The sequence below is a fragment of the Anolis carolinensis genome, chromosome 4 (genome assembly GCF_035594765.1).
Source record: "Anolis carolinensis isolate JA03-04 chromosome 4, rAnoCar3.1.pri, whole genome shotgun sequence".
Lineage (NCBI taxonomy): Eukaryota > Metazoa > Chordata > Lepidosauria > Squamata > Dactyloidae > Anolis > Anolis carolinensis.
In genome coordinates this window covers 151,104,496-151,126,496 of record NC_085844.1, presented here as the reverse complement: position 1 = coordinate 151,126,496, position 22,001 = coordinate 151,104,496, and the positions used below count along the sequence as shown (strand labels likewise).

Here is a 22,001-nt window from a genome sequence, read left to right as displayed (position 1 = left end):
TGTTGTTGAGCTCCAAAGAGAGTAGATGGGGTATCTATTGATTTATGGGGCTCCCCACCTCTTTATTGATTCCTGGCAAAATGGGATCGGGCTGGATGGCCTTTTGGGGTCTCTTCCAACTGTATGGGTGCCCCTATAACTGTTGACTTCATGACATTTAACATCACTTGAACTGTCACAGCTCAATGCCATGGGATCCTGTGATTTATAGTTCAGCAAAGCTCTTCTTTGTAGTTCTTCTGTGCCAAGGAGTGCTGAGGCCTCAAGTCTCAGGACTGCACATCATTGAGGCCCCTTCCACACAGCTGAATGCCATCTCACATTATCTGCTTTGATCTGGAATATATGGCAGTGTTGACTCAGATAAACCAGTTCAAAGCAGATTTTGTGGGATTTTCTGACTTGATATTCTGGGTTATATGGCTGTGTGGAAGGGCCCTGAGACTGGATCTATACTGCCTTATATCCCAGGATCTGATCCCAGATTATCTGCTTTGAACTGGATTATCTAAGCCTACACTGCTAGATAGTCTAACAGATAATCTAGGATCAGATTCTGGGATATAGGGAGTGTTGATCCAGCTTGAGTGGTTTAGGCAGTGTCAAGGCACTTTATGATTCTCTAGCAAAGAATTTGAAAGGTCTCAAGAATCTACAAACCAATAGACCACAGGCTGGATCTACACTGCCAAATAAAATCCAGATAATCTGCTTTGAACTGGATTATATGGCACCATAGACTCATAGGCCCCTTATAAAATCCAGATTTTCTTCTTTAAACTGGGTGATATGGTAGTGCTATGGCAGTGCAGACTCATATAATCCAGTTCAAAGCAGATAATCTGAATTATCTGCTTTGATAATCTGGATTACAGGGCAGTGTAGAAAGGACCATATAATCCAGTTATATAATCTGGGTTATATGGCAGTGTAGATCCAGCCTTAGAATGGCGCCATAGCAGTTAAAGTGGTATCAGACTGTTATAATTATGTGTCTGGAAGCTTTCATTAGGGACCTCTTACTACACTGTATAATCTGAGGGTCTGAGGCCCCTTCCACACAGCTGAATAAACTCCCACATTACCTGCTTTGAAGTGAAATGTATGGCAATGTGGACTCAGATAACACAGTTCAAAGCAGATATTGTGGGATTTTCTGCATTGATATTCTGGGTTATATGGCAGTGTAGAAGGGCCCTAAGGGCCCTTCTACAGGGCTATATAATCCAATTCAAAGTAAATAATCTGGATTTTATATGTCAGTGTAGAAAGGACCTTGCATTGCTTTGTTTCAGGAATCATGGGAGTTGCAGTTTTAGATGGTCTTCTCTGCCAAAGAGTACTGGTGCCTCATCAAACTACAACACTCCTCATTCCTTGTACATTTATAGTGTTGTGTTTTATTTCCCTTTTGGCAAAAAGGGTGTTATATATAAATGTATTATTATAATAATTATTAGTATTATTATAATTATTATTATCATCATCATCATCATACATCAACATCAACTGCTAAAACCAGAGGTGGATTATGTATGGCCCAAAGGGGGGAACAGGGATGTGCACTGTAATGTCTGGACACTAGTCACAGGAAATCCTATCATAGAGAAACAGGACTTCAGTCTGAACACTCTTTTTCTATAGGCTTAGATTTATGGAGAAACTGGGGCAGCCTACCAACCTTCCCACTCCAAATAATATCATATATTCAGGATCTCTCTTCAACTTTCCCACTCCAGGGCTATGCAGAGAAAGTTCAAGGTAGGTGAAGGCTGCCTTCTCTTTTCAGTGCAATGTTTACTATTTAATATCCTTTTCCTACCTGTTAGATCCCAAATGTTCCCATCCTTTTCCTTGGATGGAAAAGTAGCAGGAGGGATGAAAAGTGACTTTTGTGTTTGTGTTTGGAGCAAATCCAGACACCAAATGCTCTTCTACACTGGAGAAGTGATGCAGTTGGACAGCACCTTAACTGCCTCAAGGCCAGGGGATTCTGAAAGTTATGATTTGACAAGGCCTTTAGCCTAGGGCCCCCTTCTACACAGCTGAATAAAACCCCACATTATCTGCTTTGAACTGGGATATATGGCAGTGTGGACTCAGATAACCCTGTCCAAAGCACACATTGTGATATTTTTTGCCTTGATATTCTGAGTTATATGGCTGTGTGGAAGGGCTGCTACTTTGCCAAACTGCAACTCCCAGGGTGCCCTAGCAGAGAGCCATGGAAATGAAAGTGGTATTGAGCTGCATTAATTGTCCAGTGCAGATACATCCCAAAGTCTGTTCTCCATTGTAATTCCTTTAACATCATGCCAGCCCAGTTTCTCTCTGGCTCTCTCTCAAAAAAACACACAGTCATCGTTTTCAGGGCCAAAGCTGGAGCTTTGAGATAAGAAGCCTGTGAGAAAACGGTTTCCCCAGCCCATCTGGTGTGATCTCTGTAGTGGAAGTGTATGACACACAAGAGGGATTTGTAGTTCCATGCGTACAAAAGCAAAGAGGAGGAAGAATCACCCCACAAAGGAAAGGAGACAACAACCTCCCCTTTGCAGAGTTTCTTCTGAAAAGACATCTTCATCAAACAGTTTAGGTTTTGTGTTGTCGAAGGCTTTCATGGCCAGAATCACTGAGTAGCTGTGAGTTTTACGGGATGTTTGGCCATGTTCCAGAAGCATTCTCTCCTGACGTATTGCCCGCATCTATGGCAGGCATTCCCGGAGGTTGTGAGGTTTGTTGAAAACTAAGCGAGGTTTATATATCTGTGTAATGTACTGGGTGGGAGAATGAACTCTTATCTTTTGGAGGCAAGTGAGAATGTTGCAATTAATCACCTTGATTAGTATTGAAAAGCCTTGCATCTTCAAAGCCTGGAGGAATCCTTTGTTGGGATGTGTTAGCTGGCCCTGATTGTTTCATGTCTGTTTTCAGAGTGTTGTTCTTTATTTACTGTCCAGATTTAAGAGTTTTTTAAATACTAGTAGCCAGATTTGGTTCATTTTCATGGTTTCCTCCTTTCTGTTGAAATTGTCCCCATGCTTGTGGATTTCAATGGCTTCTCTGTGTAGTCTGACATGGTAGTTGTTAGAGTGGTCCAGCATTTCTGTGTTCCCAAATAATATGCTATGTCCAGGTTGATGCAATACTAATCAAGGTGAGCAATTGCAACATCCACACTTGCCTCCAACAGGCAAGAGTTCTTTCTCCTACCCAGTACATTACACAGATATATAAACCTCCCTTGCCTAGTTTCCAACAGACCTCACAACTTCTGAGGATGTCTGCCATAGATGTGGGCAAAACGTCAGGAGAAAATGCTTCTGGAACATGCCCATATAGCCCAGAAAACTGACAACAACTCAGGGCTGTTGTATGTCTTTCGGGCTGTGTGGCCGTGTTCCAGAAGTATTCTCTCCTGACGTTTCGCCCACATCTATGGCAGGCATCCTCAGGGGTTGTGAGGTATGGATAAACTAAGTAAGGAAAGGAAAGAATATATATCTGTGTAGAGTCCAGGGTGTGGCAAGAGTCCTTTGTCACTGGGAGCCAGCATTAATGTTTCATTAATGACAACAACTCAGTTTAGGTGTTGTCAGACTGCATTGATTCTACAGTGCAAATGCACCCTACCCTTCTCACTGGAGAGCTTCCATAGCTTGGGGTCAAAGAGTTGTCATCCACCACCAGTATCATGTTGATAATAATAATAATAATAATAATAATAATAATGATAGGGGTGGTTGACAATGAAGCCCCCAAATATATTTTCCTCTCTAGGGAAAAGGAACCGCACCTTGGGGGCTTTCCTTTGTCTCAGGCATAAATCAAATAGCTATTATTTTGAAAAGTTTTGACTCATGCTTGAGGGGGGAGAGAGAAAGGGGAAATAATAAGAATATTAATAACTCGCTGTGGTCTGGAGCCCCTTCTCCTTCTTCAGGGCGACGTGTGTTTAGCAAAACAGACTCTGAATCAAAGAAGCCAAGAAAGTGGGAAGGAAGCGCCCAGTTCGCCTCTTTCTGGGCCCGGCGCTCAACTTCTTCAGAAACCCGGTTTCTTAAGTATTGGGATGGAAACTTGCTCCAAATTTTCCCCAGAGCTTTGGGAAAGTGAGTCGTGTTGGACTACAACGGCTGCGGGATTCTGGACGTTGTAGTGCCAAACCAATTGCTTTCCAAGCCCTGTCTCTTCCCTCCCTGACCCTGTCCTTGGAGTTCAATAGGATGAGTGGAGGGCAGAGGGAAAGAGAGGCGCTGGGCTTACCATAGGGAAGGCAGGATCCGGTCTCTGTCCCTCTCCCTTTCCTGTCCTTCTTGGAGGGGACACTCAGCCCTTCCCCTCTCCTCCTCTTCTGGTCTCTGAAGCATCGTTTGTCTCCGAGCCGGACTTTTTTTCTTGCTTTCTAAACTCCCCTTCTGAGCTCAGCCCCTGAAACCACAAGATCCACTTCCTGAGCGTTAAGAAGCTGCTCTGGGGCTCGTGCTCCTGCGACGCCACCAATGTTACCTTTTTCTTTTCTTTCTCCAATCTCCCCAGCTGCTTGTCCGGTTTTTACCTGCTCCCTCTCCTCCAGGTATCCTTACAATCATAGAGGTGGAAGAGACCACACAGGGTGTCTAGTCCAACCCCCTGACATGAAGGAAAAGCACAATCAAAGCACCCTCAACAGATGGCTATACAGCCTCTATATCAGGCATGGGCAAACTTCGGCCCTCCCGGTGTTTTGGACTCCAACTCCCACAATTCCTAACAGCCTACCGGCTCTTAAATCTGGACAGTGAATAAAGAACAACACCGTGAAAACAGACATGAAACAATCAGGGCCAGCTAACACCTCCCAACAAAGGATTCCTCCAGGCTTTGAAGATGCAAAGCTTTTCAATACTAATCAAGGTGATTAAACACCGGGAGGGCCAAAGTTTGCCCATACCTGCCCTATATGGTTCAGATTTGTGGATGACACCTTCACCATTTGGAGCCATGGAGAAGAAGACCTCAACAAGTTCCTGGACCACCTCAACAGCATCCACCCAAACATCCAATTCACCATGTAAAAAGAAAATGAAGGGAAACTGCCATTTCTAAATGTCCTAGTCATCCGCAAACCCAATCAACAATTGGGCCACACAGTCTACAAAAACCTACAAACCCAGATAGATACCTACATCAAAGTCACCCAAGTCACAAAAAAAAAGAAGCACAATCAATTGAGATAATGTGTATTTTCCACAAGAGACCACCCTAGATTGATTCTAACACAACATATGCAGCTTGTGAAGCTTTTTAAACAAACATATTACTGAAAATATATAATCAAGTCCCTTTATATTTCACAAATGTATTTTTAAAAGATATTTTCCAGTGTTGTAAATGTAAAAACTCCAATGTCATCCAAGTAAAAGAAAGAAACCCTGGCAGACAGAGCAAAAAGAATCTGTGAAGTCCACCTCCTCCAAGTTGAACTGAACCACCCCAACTGGGATTTACAGGCCAATGGAGACTCCACCACAGACATCAGAAGGCCAAGAACAAGCCAGGAGAGCAAAGACAAAGATCCACCCAGAGGAAAAGTGTTCTTACCATAAATCAAGGGAAACACTTCAGCATAGGAGAGCTGAAGAAGAAACACAACCTACAAACTATCTACAGACCCACTAAGAAAATCCAATGAATGCTACATTCAGCAAAGGACAAGAGGGGTCTTCTCACCCTTGCAGAGTCTACCATATACCAAGCAGCTGTGGACAAGTTTACATAAGGACCACCAAACAGCATTGCCCAAACAGGAATCAAGGAACACGAAAGACACTGCAGACTAATTCAACCAGAGAAGTCAGCCATAGTCAGCACTTGATGAACCAACCAGGACACAGCATATTATTTGAGAACACAGAAATGCCCCATGTCAGACTACACAGAGAAGCCATTGAAATCCACAAGCATGTGGACAATTTCAACACAAAGGAATAAACCATGAAAATGAACAAAATCTGGCTACCAATATTTTAAAAATGCTAAAATCAGGGCAGTAAATAAAGAACGCCACTCTGAAAACAGAGGAATACCAATCAGCTAACACCTTCCAACAAAGGATTCCCCCAGGCAGAAAGTAGCCAGCCTTTGAAGCTGCAAGGCTATTCAATGCTAATCAAGGTGGCCAAGTGAAACATTCACACTTGCCTCAAGCAGACAAGAGTTCTTTCTCCCACCCTGGACATTCCACAGATATATAAACCCCATTGCCTAATTTCCCATAGGCCTCACAATCTCTGAGGATTCCTGCCATAGATGTGGGTGAAACCTCAGGAAAGAATACTTCTGGAACATGAATTCATTTTGTTGGACTTCATTTTGTTAGTTTTGGCCCAGCTCTCTAATCTGGTGTATCTCTCTCTTACTCAAGTCAAGTTCTTTCCTAAACATCTCACATCAACCAAGGCTAGTGGTAGTCATATTTCAAATTCTTTCACCTTAACAGCATAGGAAAGTGACTTGTTTGGACTAGTTCCCCAAATCCCCTCAATAACATGGTCACTATTCTGGTCCAGTTGTCAATCTGGACTAGAGTCCATCCATTAACTCAGAGAAGGGTTGGTTTACCAAGTCCTGGTTGATGTTGTGGATCAAGTCTAGTTGGAATTCACTATTGGATGAAGGCTGCTCAAAATGACCTTCTCCAACTTCTGTTCTGCTGTCCCATTCTCACATCACTTTCAGCTTTGGCCAGCAGAAAGTTCCTCAGATCCAATCAGTGCTAAATATATATACAACACCCACTCTAGCAATATTCCAAATATCCTTGAGAACTGGTTGGCATGTTGTTTCACTGATTTCTTTTATCATTTCTTGCTTTGTTGCTGTTATGTGTCCTCAAGTCAACTTCAGCTCATGGTGACTCTATCCCAGGATTTTCTTGGCAAGCTTTCTTCAGAGGAAGTTTGGCTTTGCCTGCCTTTTAGGCTGACAGAGAGCGGGACTGGTTCAGGATCATCCAGTGGGTTTCCATGGATAAGCAGGAATCTGAACCTTGGTCTCCAGGAATTCTACTCCAGCATTCAAACTATTATGTCAAGATGTCCCTTTATCAGTCTCCTCTATTTATTTGTTTAAACCAGATTCCCTTAACCAGGTGCACTACAACTCCATATGTGCAGTCCGAAACAAACTTCTCCAGGTTCTGGAAAAGACTAATTTTGACGTCATCTTATATATGCTTCAAAGCCAAAGGCAGTCCCTCCAAATTTTTGAAACTTGCAGTTTTTCTTTCCTAAGAAGAAAGATGACGACTTACAAAAAAAACCCCACTTAAGAACAAACCTACAGAACCTATCTTGTTCATAACTCAAGGACTGCCTGTAAACAGAAGAAAACACTGTGACAGGCGTGAAGGCCTTGACTCAAAGACATATAGAATCATAGAATAACAACAACCATGCCTCTTACCCTGTACTGTTTCGCTTAACACACAATTTCTCAAAACTAGACATAGGCTTCTGGCTACTGAAATTTTGCTTTGTTTACTTTTTTGATGTCTCCACCACCTGGGAAGTTTAAGGCTCTAGCAATTTTTCTCTGGACTTGCCAAAGTTGGCCAATCTACCTTCAAACTTAGTCATTTCTCACTTGCAATAGGGCCACAATCCACAGTTTGGTTCCATAATGATGGACTAATTCCCAAGTAAAACAATGTAACACGGAAGAGGTGGGCAATTGTGTCATTTTAATTCTTTTAAATAGTGTGCTGCAGCCATGCTCTCATTGTTGATCTGCAACCAAATAACCAAGCCTTGCTTGCAGGCTGTTTTTCCAGTCCCTAGCAAGTCCAACAGTGATATGTTTTTTCCTGTGGAGGTGATGCTTGCCATAGCTTTGTTGGCACTGATGGAAAAGTCCCATGACATCACTCTCAGACATGTCACCTGTTTTTTTGCACTTTTGACAACTCTGCTTTGAATCCCCCATGCATTTCCATTTCATTGTGTGATATACAGTAGATTCTCAGTTAATTGGAATTCAAGCAATTGAAACTCTTCAGCAACTGGCACAAATTGAAAATAATAATACTTTAAATAAAAATTAAAATAAAACAAATTTTGGCAGAAATATTACATTAAATTGAGTTTGTCTTTATTTTCTTTTAATTACTGTATTTTAACATTAACATTAAGTCAATACAGAGTTTATGGCATGACATAGTATGGGATATAGTATTTGTTAGGCCTATTTTAATAGTAACTCTCAAGCAACCAGAAACTAAATTTGTCAGGCACCTACCAATCCCCATGGGTGCCAGTTAACTAAGACTCTACTGTATAGATAGGAAAGGTAGTAACACCACCACCAATCTCATTCAGAGGTTATCTGCACTGATTGCCTTTAGTGCTTGAGAAGAGACCAGGTGCCACATCCAACAAGCAAACAACTCCACCGTTTAGCCTTTCAATGAGTAACAACCAGTTTTGGACAATGACTTTCTCTTGGCAGGTTTTATATGGAAAGACCCACTCAACCCACACAGCCTTTTAAAGTAGTATCATGGCTGTTTTGTTGTTTTATTGTTGTATGCCTTCAAGTTGTTTCTGACTTATGGCAACACTAAGGTGACCCATCATAGTATTTTCTGAGCAGATAATGCATGATTGGTCCAGTGGGATTTTTTCATGGTAAAGCAAGGATTTAAGTCCAGCCTTCGTTCAAACCACTCTAGTAGCAACATGCAACACAACAAGGATACAAACACAGGGAACAAGCCTTGCAGGTATAACTCCCAGAATCCCTTGTCTACTCTGTTGAGCTATAGTCCAAGCTTCAGAAACACAATCAAAGGTTCTAATAATGTCACCAGTGACACCATGAAGGATGAGATTATTAGGGGTTACTAGTCATGGGGATCGATATATTCCTTCCATTACATCATTAAAAAGCATTAAAAGGATGTTATTTTACTGGTGTCCTGCCTGCTGGCCAAGTGACTATATGAAAAGAAAAGTGGACCAGACCAGCCTATTGTCTGCCGCAGCATGACTCTTCTTATACACTCATATTTTGCCTAGGGTTCATCCTCATAAAGTGATAGAAAGCACCCTCTTTTTACATTCTGTGTGGAGACAAACAGGCCAATCTCTACCCCAAAGGAGGGAAGAGTGAAGCCTGTGGACTATTATGCAACCTTTATTTATTTATTTATTTATTTATTTATTTATTTATTTATTTATTTATTTATTTACAGCATTTATATTCCGCCCCTCTCACCCCGAAGGGGACTCAGGGTGGATCACATTACACATATAGGCAAACATTCAATGCCTTTTAACATCGAACAAAGACAAGACAAACATAAGCTCCAAGCGGGCCTCGAACTCATGACCTCCTGGTCAGAGTGATTCATTGCAGCTGGTTGCAGCTGACTTGCTCTCCCGCCTGCGCCACAGCGCAGTTTGCACCTTCCAAAGCTGCCACAATTAATATTTTTCCAAATTGCTTTTCAGCTCCAAATGTGGTAGTTTGGATTCCCTTGCCCTTTCCTATTTCCTTTACCATGTGAAAACTGACCATTTTAGTTGAAACCCAGAATTGGAAGCATCATTACATTACTTCTGTAATTTTACAAACACTAGGATGGGGATGAAGGAACCTGATTTAGAGGTATTTTAATACTGGTAGCCAGATTTTGTTCATTTTCCTGGTTTCATCCTTTCTGTTGAAATTGTCCACATGCTTGTGGATTTCAATGCTTTCCAGGTGAACCAATCTGGACACAGCATATTATTTGAGAACACAGAAATGCTGGACCACTCTAACAACCACCATGTCAGACTAGACAGAGAAGCCACTGAAATCTACAAGCATGTGGACAATTTCAACAGAAAGGAGGATACCATGAAAATAAACAAAATCTGGCTGCCAGTATTAAAAAAAATCTAAAATCAGGACAGTAAATAAAGAACAACACTCTGAAAACAGGGGAAATCCAGACAGGAAACAATCTGAGCCAGCTAACACCTCCCAACAAAGGATTCCTTCAGGCAGGCAGCACCCAGGCTTTGAAGCTGCAAGGCTTTTCAATTCTAATCAAGGTGATTAATTACAACATTCACATTTGCCTCAGGCAGAGAATTCTTTATCACACCCTGAGCCTTCCTCAGATATATAAATCTCACTTTCAGCAGAGATTTCCAGCAGACCTCACAACCTTTGAGGATGCCTCATGCCTGCCATAGATGTGGGTGAAACGTCAGGAGAGAATGATTCTGGAACATGGACGTATAGCCTGGAAATCTCACAGCAACTCTTGGAATGGATTGATGGATGCATGATATGGCAAAGATGCTCTACTCTGGGTGCAGCTAGAATGAATGCAGTTTGATGCCACTTGAGCTGTGTTATGGCTCCAGGGCCGTGGCCAGAAAAAAAATTTGGGAGGGGTTTTGAAAATTTCGGGCGGGGGGTTTGAACCCCTAGCACCCCCCCCCCCCTTACAAACCTGGAGGGACTCTTAATGTTTTGCATCTCATAGATTTAGCATGGGGATTTGGTTAACCAGTTAAAAATCACGAGTAAACCAGGTTTTTTTATAACCTGAAAAATTTCGGGGTGAGTTTGAACCCCTAAAAAAACCCACGCTACAGGCCTGCATGGCTCCATGCTATGAAATCCTGGAAACTTTTGGCCGGATATACACTGCCTTATATCCCAGGATCTGATCCCAGATTGCCTTCTTATCCCAGATCAATTTGCAGTGGAGACTCAACTAATCCAGATAAAAGCAGATAATTTGGGATCAGATCCTGGGATATAGGACAGTGTAGATCCGGCCTCAGTTTGACAAGACCTTGAACCTTCTCTGGCCTGGAGAACTGGTGCCTTACCAAATCACAAAACCCAGGATGCCATAGCATGGAGTCCAAGTGTTGTCAACCCGCATCCATTCTACAGTAGAGATGCAGCTCTAACTCCAGAGCAGGCATGGGCATATTTGGGCCCTCCAGGTATTTTAGACTTCAACTCTCAGCATTCCTAACAGCCGGTAGGGAATTGAAGTCCAAACACCTGGAGGGCCCAAGTTTGTCCATGCCTGCTCCAGAGGAACCGTGGCCTCACCCAGCCGCTGCCTGATGTCTTGTTGTGGAAACTCTTGTGGGGAGAAACACGCCCAGTGGCTGGGCTGAAAATACCTTGCCAATCCCCCCCCCAGCCCCCGCCCCTCCAGTCTCTGGTCTTGCTCATTTCCCTTGGGATTTAGGTAAGGCTTAAATTTGGAAAAGGTGGGTGGATGGAGCCCTTGCCCTGCCCCTCCAGATTTCCAGATCTCCAGAGCAGATTTCGCATCCGCCACAGAGAAGGGGGCTCGGGTGAGTCGAGGGGAGAAAAGCAGAGTCCATGCAGGGGAAAAAAGAAACGAAAAAGAGAAGGAGCCCACTGGCTTTGTCTCTTTCTGCGTCCCCCCCCCCCCTTTCCTCCTGCCCTTCCGGGGCTTCGGTGGGGAGCGCAATTTGCTCAATCTCCAAAGGTGCCTGCGGTTTGGGCAGCCCGGCCAAAGTCAGCAAGGCGCTGGAAGCCGAGGAGCCTTGCAAGGGCTGTGGCAGCGGTATCGTTATGACTACCCCCGATTTAGCAGAGCTTTGGTTAACTCCACGCATGAAATCACACCGTCTGTAAAATTAGACGTCGCAAAACCACCGGCCTCGCAGACGCACACACAGGCCTCGCCTCTCTTTTGCTCTCTCCCAGCAGGATGAGTTGGAGGACATAGGCAAGAATGGTCTCCACCCAGAGGCACCCGTCCTTAACCTAGGGCGTATCCACACCGGAGGATTAATGCTTGATGCCACCTCAATCTTTGTTCAAAGACCTCCAAAGAAAGAGAGTCCAGCATCCTATACTGCAGTCAGTTCTGATAGTTGCTGGAATGGTCCAGCATTTCTGTGTTCTCAAATAATATCCTGTGTCAGAAATGCTGGACCATTCCAACAACTATCATGTCAGACTAACCATGAAACCATGAAAATGAACAAAATCTGGCTACTAGTATTAAAAAACTCTAAAATCAAAACAGTAGATGGGAACCAACACTCTGAGGGCTAATGACTGAACAAAGGATGCCCCCGGCAAGAGACAAAAATCTTTCCAATGCTAATTAGGGTGATTAACTGAAACATTAATGCTGGCTTCCCAGTGACAAAGGACTCTTGCCACACCCTGGACTCTACACAGATATATATTATTTTCTTTCCTTACTTAGTTTATCCATACCTCACAACCTCTGAGGATGCCTGCCATAGATGTGGGTGAAACGTCAGGAGAGAATACTTCTGGAACATGGCCACACAGACCGAAAGACATACAACAACCCTGTGATCCCGGCAATGAAACCTTCGACAACACTTTCACTATTTATTTGTTAATGTATATATTTGCTAATATAAAATATATATGTGTGTGTGTGTGTGAGGCAAAGATGAAGTACTTTGGCCACATCATGAGAAGACAGGAAAGCTTGGAGAAGAGAATGATGCTGGGGGAAATGGAAGGAAAAAGGGAGAGAGGCTAACCAAGGGCAAGATGGATGGACCGTATCCTTGAAGTGACTGGCTTGACCTTGAAGGAGCTGGGGGTTGCCACCACCAACAGGGAGCTCTGGCGTGGGCTGGTCCATGAGGTCACAAGAAGCGACTGAATGAATAAACAACAATATATTTGCTAACCTGTATTCTATATGTTGATTTCCCAGTTTGACTGTACCCATTTGGTGTGGGAGAGGTTATAGACATGTGCCATCATGAAGAGTACAGTAGTTCCATAATGCAAAATAATTTAGAAATCAGGCTCCATTGATAAGCTTCAGTGGACACTCAAGACAGATAAACTTCAGTGTACACTCATGGGGATTTAGTTAATCAGTTAAAATTCATGAGTAAACCAGGTTTTTTTTTAAACAACTGAAACATTTTGGGAGAGGGGTTAACCCCTAAACCCCCCCCCCCCCCCACCCCTTGGCTACAGCCCTGTGATTGTACTGAGCATGTTCAGACTCAGGATTCCATTTTGTATTCAGTGCGATGGACTTCAATGTGTTAAGTTTACATCAGACCTCAGTGGAGGTGGATGCATGTTTCTGTTTGGACTTCAGTAGAGAAGTATGACTTATGGACTTCAGTGAGTACAACTATACCTAAAGATTATGGACTATTGATTAATACACTCAATACACAGAGAGAACTACATCCTATCTATAACTGAACTTTAATAAGAAATGTGCCTGTATGGCAGTGGTTCTCAACCAGAGGTCACCAGATGTTTTTGGCCTACAACTTCCAGAAATCCCAGCCAGTTTACCAGCTGTTAGGATTTCTGGGTATTGAAGGGCAAAAACATCTGGGAACTGCAGGTTCAGAACCACTGCAGTATGGTGAATTAATACAAGATGTTTGTGAGTAAACAAGATATGTTATTTTTTAAAGAATACTTTGTTTTTTAAATCACTAAATGCATATTTTAACTAAGAGGTTTCAAGGGAGTGTATATCTTTTGGGCAGCTTCAAGGAAACAACTATCCTCTGCTAACCAAATCTATTTTTATAGATTTGTCCTTGGCAGTTTGAAGACATGGTTCTTCAGTTTAACAGCTGAGTTACCTGTGTGCCATTACATGAATGCTTATGAATATCACTTCTTCAAAGGGTTGGCTTCTAACAAGGTCATGATTTTCTTGACTAGTGGTTTTCAAAAGGTGGTCTCCACATGTTTATGGAGATTCACATTTGCCAAATGGACGTGACATCATTTTTCCTTTTCAATAAGGTTATCATTAAAAGTAGATGAACATAGCACTGAACAAAACATGCAGAATAATCACAGGAATTATAATTTTACAAGGTCTTTATCATTCTGTCCAATAGTGCTGGTGCTTCACCAGACTAGGCTCCCAGTATTCCATAGCACTGAACCATAAAGATTAAAAGAAAATGTGTATAAAGTCATATGGAGATGGTATACCATACCGGTTAAATTACACCAGATCCATAAGAAGCACAGTAGCTACTGCTGGAGATGTAATGTGCATAAAGGGACATATTTTCATTTATGGTGGGAATGTCCCCAGTTGAAGAATTTTTGGAACAAGATATTTAAGGAAATTGGTAATGTTATAGGACTCAATATCGCCCTGGATGCTAGGTTAGCATTACTAATAGATGCCACAAAGTTGAATTTAGAAATGGAAAAGAAATAATTGGTGATTATTTTACTTGCAGTGGCAAGGCTTATAACTGTAAGAATTAGAATATAGTAATTGTATGGACCGTATCTTTAAATGACAAATTATCAATGGAAACAAGAGTACTTAGAGGAGAAATTAAAAGATCAGAATTTGATTCATATTGATTGGTTTTCATCAACCTCGTTGGAAGGAAAACTGGATATGATATTTGTTTATGTATTTATGGCGAAGGAAATGATACTTGTTCAGACCTAGGTGATAGGTCAGGTCAGTAGTTCCTGACCTTTTTTTGACCAGGGGCCACTTGACCAGGGTCCACTTTGATCAGGGACCACTCTCCAACATTAGTACCGAAAGGGTTACTAATCAGTTTTTGGTCAACTTTACATTCAATTTGATTATTTGGAGTGCCAATTCAGAAAATTGCATTGCATAGACCACACTAGATCTAGTTTCTGATACAGAACATATGCCATCCAATAGTTGCCATCTGCTTGCCCACAGAAAACCATATTTAATCATCTAGAACTGATGTGGTCTATCCAATGCTATTTTCTGAATCAGCACACCAAATAACCTCAGGAACAGGCCTAAAAACGAAGACACCAAGGTGCCTCCGCTTCCAGGGGCCACATGGAATTGCTCCATTCAGAGGGAGGGAGGGAGGGAGGGAGGGAGGGAGGAGAAACAGCAGTCAGGAGGCTTGTTTTTGAGCCTTTAATGTGTAGTCAGCCTCTCCCCTCCCAACATCCCCGTTACCTCTGCACTATGAGAAGGTTTCCTGAGACCAGTTGCTCTCATTGCAATGTGTGGCAATGGTGAGGCCGGTGAGGCCGTGGATCGTGTTTTTGTTCTTGGGGACTACTAGTGGTCCATAGACCACAAGTTGAGAACCACTGATCTAAGTGTTTGTAAAATACATAGAAATATGTGTTTTCTGATGGTCTTTGGTTACCCCTCTGACACCCCCTCCGGACCTCCTCCCAAGGGTCCTGACCCCCAGATTAAGAAATGTTGGTATAGAGCCTAAGTAACCCAAAGGTACCAGTTTCATTCTGATCTTGGAAGCTAAGTAGGGTCAGCCGTTTAATGGGAAGCCAGCAAAGAATACCATATGATGTAGGTGACATTTCAGAGGAATGAGCTGGCAAAACCACCTCTTGGGTAATCATCATGTTTAAAAAGTATTAAATTCTTGAAGGAACAGAGCACATAAGAAAGAGGTAGGGAACACATGGACCTCCAAATGTTGCTGAATTACAGTTTCTATCACCCCTCCATCAAAGTCCATGCTGGCTGGAGGATTCTAGAGGTTATATTTTCCCTGCAACAATTTTCCAAGTTTTAAAGTATGTATTCCCATGGGTGTGTATCTTAATAACTGTATTGTTCTAACTATTTCAATTTTAGCAGACCTTTGGTCAACTCTATGAAGGAAGTTATCCTCAATGCTTGTGGTCTGAGGTGGATATAAGCTACCTTCCTGTGTCTACTTCAGGCATCCTGTTGTATTCTCTAGAGTTTTTTTTTTACCACACCTGAAGAAAGATGTTTGTAAAATAGCAGAAAAGATGCAGAATGGGGCAACCTAAATCATCAAAGTGCTGGAGCAATTCCTTAGTGAGAAAAAGTTGCCATTCCTGTATTATATCAAGTAAAGACTTCATAGATAAAATATAGGGTGTTTGAAAAAGAATTCCCTATTCACCATTTAATGTGAACTAAATTCAATGTAAATGGTGAATAGGGAGTTCTTTTTCAAACACCCTGTATTGCATCCAATCAGTCTTAAAAGTGAGAAAAGAAACAAATGAATGCAAAAATCTTCTCGGAGGAAAGAAGTCAGCAAAGATGGAGATTGCAGAGGTATATAGAATTATGTAAGGTGCAAAAGGAACAGATAGGAAGATATTTTTATTCCTCTCTTCTTAAAAGCCAAATAATTCTTTACTGAAACTAAACAGTGAGAGATTCAAGATAAAGAAAAGGAAGTCCCTCTTCAGCCACTATGTTGTTAACTTGTTGAATTCTTCATCACAAGAAGCAATAATGACTACCAACTTGTATGGTTTTAAAAGGGGGTTGAATCCATTAATAGATTGCAAAATATTATCTCTGGCATTTGAGAGTGTAGAAAGAAGAGAGAACGCAAACAGGAGGATGACATGGGCTTCCTAGAGATAGAATAATAGAATCATAGAGTTGGAAGAGACCTCATGGATCATCCAGTCCAACCACCTGCCAAGAAGCAGAAAAATCGCATTCAAAGCACCCCCGACAGATGGCCATCCAGCCTCTGCTTAAAAGCCTCCAAAGAAGGAGCCTCCACCACAGTCCAGGGGAGAGAGTTCCACTGCTGAACAGCTCTCACAGTGAGAAAGTTCTTCCTAATGTTCAGGTGAAATCTCCTTTCCTGTAGTTTGAAGCCATTGTTCCGTGTCCTATTCTCTAGGGCAGCAGAAAACAAGCTTGCTCCCTCCTCCCTATGACTTCCCCTCACATATTTGTACATGGCCATCATGTCTCCTCTCAGCCTTCTCTTCTGCAGGCTAAACATGCCCAGCTCCTTAAGCCACTCCTCATAGGGCTTGTTCTCCAGACCTTTGATCATTTTAGTTGCCCTCCTCTGAATACATTTCAGCTTGTCAACAGCTCCCTTCAATTGTTGTGCCCAGAATTGGACACAGTATTCCAGGTGTGGTCTGACCAAGACAGAATAGAGGGGTAGCATGACTTCCCTGGATCTAGACATTAAACTGTTGATGCAGGACAAAACCCTATTGGTTTTTTTTGCTGCCACATCACATTGTAGGCTCATGTTCACCTTCCTATCCATGAGGACTCCAAAATCTTTTTCACACGTACTGCTGCTGAGTCAGGCATCCCTGTTCCTTATGTTTGCACTTCGTTTTTTCTACCTACATGGAGTATCTTGCATTTGTCCCTGTTGCACTTCATTTTGTTAGTTTCGGCTCATCTCTCTAATTTGTTGAAATATCTGACTAGCTATTACGGGAACAGAATGTTGGACTTGGTAGATCTTTGGTCTGGTCCAGAGTACAGCTTTAAAAACATTCTTACATGGCTAAATAGCACTTACAACTGGGATTATTACCATAAAAACAAATTAATATATAGAATGCTTCTGAAACATGGCCATGCAGCCTGGAAAACTCACAGCAATCCAGTGATTCCAGCCATGAAAGCCTTTGAAAACACAATATAGAGACAGTCCTTTGGAATCGAGATAAGGGGGGGGGGGAGGATAGGCCAAACTGTATAGGAGCATTTATTCTTAGTCCTTATATGCTTGTTTTTAACAATAATATTGGTTTGTATGGTCAAAAAACCCATGATAGAATTGTGACAAAATACCTGTATAGTTCTTTTCATGTCTGCATGATAGCAATGAAGCCATCAGTTCAAAGCAATGGACTAAAATCAGTCCTCAGCATAGATTCTGAGCAGTCAAGAATCCATTATCTATCAGAGTTCGGGAAAGTTACTTTTTGGGATGAACCTTGCTTAGTTTCCATGACCAGACAGGACCTGGTGCCTTTAGGATATCTAGACCTAGATTTTGGCCATGCCATATCACTGGGCCAAATCCTGGAGTTGGCCTAATGGAAGTTTGCCACCTCCTGGTTGCATCTGTAGGAAGCTCACGCAGGTGATACTTGAGGCCATACACTTCTGGTTTGCCTTCTCCTGAAACAGCAGTTACTGAATTAAAGCAATGTAATTAAGAAAGGAAAAAATAGAACTTTAGAGAGAGTTTTTTTTAAAAAAGTTGCAAACCTTTAAGTCTAGAGTAAGATGGCATCAAAGAAGAATCTTGTCAAGCACATCAGACACATCAAGCCGGTCCTTGTGAAGAGGGCTGCGGTGAAAGTGAAGGTTGCTGAAGCTGTAGAAGAAGATGTCAAGGTAGAATTCTAAGAAGTGGAATAGGCACTTGGATTTATTATGACACTGCTAGGAAACAAGAGTGTTTGTGGATACGAAGAATTCTAGAACTTGAACCACAAGGGAATGACTTAACAATTTGAGCAATAACAAATGTTCTTATGCTTGACCATGGATCTAGGGGACAGACCTTAAGCATTGTATCTGACTAAAACAATGGCCCATATAATAGACTTTAAAGTCTCTAAAGTTCATATTCTATGGAATATAGTCAACGACTCTATACCCTCTTGCTTTGCAAACTGCTGCTTCCACTCTGGTACTTTAAAATATAACAAATCAGCTATTTCATAAGTGTTAGAGAGCACAGTTGCAGTATTCTGATGAAGGTCATTCCTTATTTTTTATAGGTGAACACTGTTACTAAGATATGTAGCAAATTAAAAAATCAGTGGCTTCAAACTGTCACAGTTGAAAAATCTACCAATTTTGCCTTCTTTCCCTCCATGTTTTTCCTCATTTTTTTCTTCTCTATTCTCTGCCATTAGATTGCCGTTGTTTTTGGCTGAAGTTTATATACTGGGATTATGTTCACGGTGGTGCAATGGGTTGTGCCGGCTGAAATGCTGACCTGAAGGTTGGGTTGCTGACCTGAAAGGTTGCTAGTTCAAATCTGTGAGACGGGGTGAGCTCCTGTCTGTCAGCTCTAGCTTGCAGGAACATGAGAGAAGCCTCCCAGCATCCCCTGGGCAATGTCTCTGTACACGGCCAATTCTCTTACATCAGAAGTGACTTGCATTATGTTCTCATGTCACTTTTGACATAATAAAAATTATATTTTAATGTTCCATTTCTAATTAACAACTCAGAGAACATTGTTATCAAGCATAATAATCAATACTATTAAGAAGCTATGAGTGGAATCCCCTATCAGAGTTGTGTCTATAAATGAATTGATAGCTAGATTTGTTTATTGATTAGTCCTCAATCATACCAATGGTAAAAGACAAAAGACAAGTATACAATGGTGCAGCGGGTTAACCGCTGAGCTGCTGAACTTGGTGACTGAAAGGTCGGCAGTTCGTATCCGGGAAGCGGTGTGAACTCCTGCTATTAGCCCCAGCTTCTGCCAACCTAGCAGTTCGAAAACATGCAAATGTGAGTAGATCAATAGGTACTGCTCCTGCGGGAAGGTAACAGCGCTCCATGCAGTCATGCTGGCCACATGACCTAGGAGGTGTCTATAGAAAATGCTGACTCTTCGGCTTAGAAATGGAGATGAGCACCAACCCCCAGAGTTGGACATGACTAGACTTAGGGGACACCTTTACCTTTACCTTATCCTAACACTCCTGTAACAATTAGTTAAACTACATTTAAGCACTTAAAACCTGATTAAATAATATGTTTGCTAAAACTGGATTAGATTAAATTACAAAATTATTTTAAATAAATTCATAGCCATATATGCAAGAATTGGAATTGGGTAATTTTGCTACATCCATACTCAGTAGAGGGCTACTGCTACATTCTCGTGCTGCAGAGCCAACAAGTACCTGATGCACATTGCACACTGATATGCACCACACAGCATTGTACATTGTAATACACATATAAATAAGTATACATATTTTGACTATTATATATACAGGTTAATGGATGGATTAATATGCATTGGTCCTGGTGCTCATTGGGCACCCTTGCTAAGATAAATCTTCTCAATTCACTAACAAAGTTTCTTAACACTTCTGCTACTTAACTAAGTAGACATAAAGTGACATTAAATAAAAGGCGATACAGTATTTTGGTGCTTTCTAGCATTAGAAGTTTACAAAAATCATATTATATGATGGCCATCTCTTCTATTTGCCTTTAACATTTGAACTTATTGGTCTGTCTACTTTCATGAAGGTTTCATTTATCTGCTGTAACTGAAAGTAATGGTAAAAACCTATTTATTTGAATCATATGTTGCACTTACATAGATACAAATGTTAAAGCTAACAAGAGAAATAACATCTGTGAATTACAGTGCAATCCTATACATGTCTGTTCAGAAATAAGCCCAATTGAATTCTCTGCACTTGTTGCCCAGGTAAGACATAAAATTGTACTGTTGAGCAATTTTCTGCCATTGACAGGTCTCATTCTAAGATTCCCACAAAGTGAGTATTTCATCGACTCCACTAAGTAGATAAAGCAAACAGGACTTACTATATGTGTCAACATTTGACAGTAAACCACCCTGTTTCTTCACAACTGGCTTATCTTTGTCACAGTTCTGCAGACAACAAAACCATGTTGGAAAGAGATTTTTCACTTGTGTAAGGTGATTTATAGATACCATTTCACAGAACACTGTCTGAATTGCTACTGCTACTGACTTAAAAAAAAAGTTTCCTAGTTTCTAGGATGCAGAGTTTTAACTCAACAGATTATTTGATTAAAGGGTTTCATCATTATCTGTCCGGATGCTGCTTTTGTTTCACTCCAAGGCAGAGAAATAGAATTTTGCGTAAGCTGAGTTAACTGTTTTGCTTTCCACGTTTTGGAAACAGACCAAGCAAAAAGCTTTGCATTGCAATCTACGCTCACACACATGTTTTAGAAAAGGAATCCAAGGTAAAGAGAAAAGGTTTTTTCAACTGTCAGAAGTGGAGTTTAATAATATTAGTAATATATTAGGTAAAGGTAAAGGTTGTTCCCTGACATTAAGTCCAGTCGTGTCTGACTCTGGGGGTTGGTGCTCATCTCCATTTCTAAGCTGAAGAGCCAGCGTTGTCCATCGATACCTCCAAGGTCATGTGGCCGGCATGACTGCATGGAGTGCCGTTACCTTCCTGCTGGAAAAATACCTATTGATCTACTCACATTTGCATGATTTCGAACTGCTAGGTTGGCAGAAGCTGGGGCTAACAGTGGGAGCTCACCCTACTGTTAGCAGTTTAGCAGTTCAGCAGTTTAACCCGCTGCACCATCGAGGGCTCCTTAGTAATATATTAGTAATATCATTTATAGGACTACAAGAAATTGGAAGAAAGTGGTCATAGATCCATGAATTCACACTCATTTGAATCGTCCTCTCTCTTCATACACACTACCTACTTCAAAATCTGTGACTAGAATTGAAATCACAAGACTAGTTGCATGATTCCAAGAGTATTTTAGACTTATTTTCCTGAATTGTTCCTCTTCATCTCATGTCCTAATTCATGGCAAGCTTTTATTAATTTAGGGAAAATTAATTTTAAAACAACAGAACATTTTGCTTCCTGAAGGTCATGAAGAACATATGTTCCTCTGCTCCATATCACAACAGCTTTGCAGAGGCACAAGTGGATAAATGCAGCAAAAAATGTCACTTGCAACAGCAACTATGTGTGTGTACTTGAGTGGGTTTTTTTAAAAATGGTGCTGCTAACATTTGGGTAGTCCTGAATACTGAGAAGGCACCAATTCTTATCTTATATTGGAAGGTTAGCAAGTTCAGGATCAGTTGGGGAACTGCCAAAGAATAGCGGGTGCCATAGATCACTGTATCACAAGCTATCTAATGTTTGAGAGTGGCATTGCCCTACACTGCAATGGGCCAGTACCATATTTATGCCCTTTGACTACTGGCTACAATGGCTCCTTTTTTTCCTGACAACTTGCCAGGGACAGGCAGCAATGGCTTGTGGACTGGCACTAGTCTGTGAACTGCCACTTTGACCAGCGCCTCTATAGGCTATATTTTACAGAAGGATAATGGTCAACTGTTTTTTGGATTTTAAGAAAAATGATTAAATTTGTGGGGTTGCTTTAAGTTAACAGGCAACATGAAGTTAACAGGCACACATGCACATAGAATGTTCAGATACCTATTCTGTTTCTAATT

At 41.6% G+C, this 22,001-nt stretch overlaps 1 protein-coding gene across 3 annotated transcripts in view; it reads right to left on the bottom strand.

Moving 5' to 3' along the window:
• The window catches only part of gfi1 (growth factor independent 1 transcriptional repressor), a 45,806-nt gene extending 26,615 nt beyond the window's left edge, over positions 1-19,191 (bottom strand). The window contains exons 1-2 of one of the 3 annotated variants that reach the window (XM_062977992.1): positions 18,017-19,191; positions 4,264-4,428 (exon numbers count right to left, since the gene is read on the bottom strand). The gene's annotated coding sequence lies outside the window, so the exon portion shown is untranslated. Of the gene's footprint in view, positions 1-4,263; positions 4,624-18,016 lie in introns of those variants that run through there. The other 2 variants (XM_062977993.1, XM_062977991.1) reach the window with 2 other exon arrangements.
• Between the last annotated feature and the right edge of the window lie 2,810 nt (positions 19,192-22,001).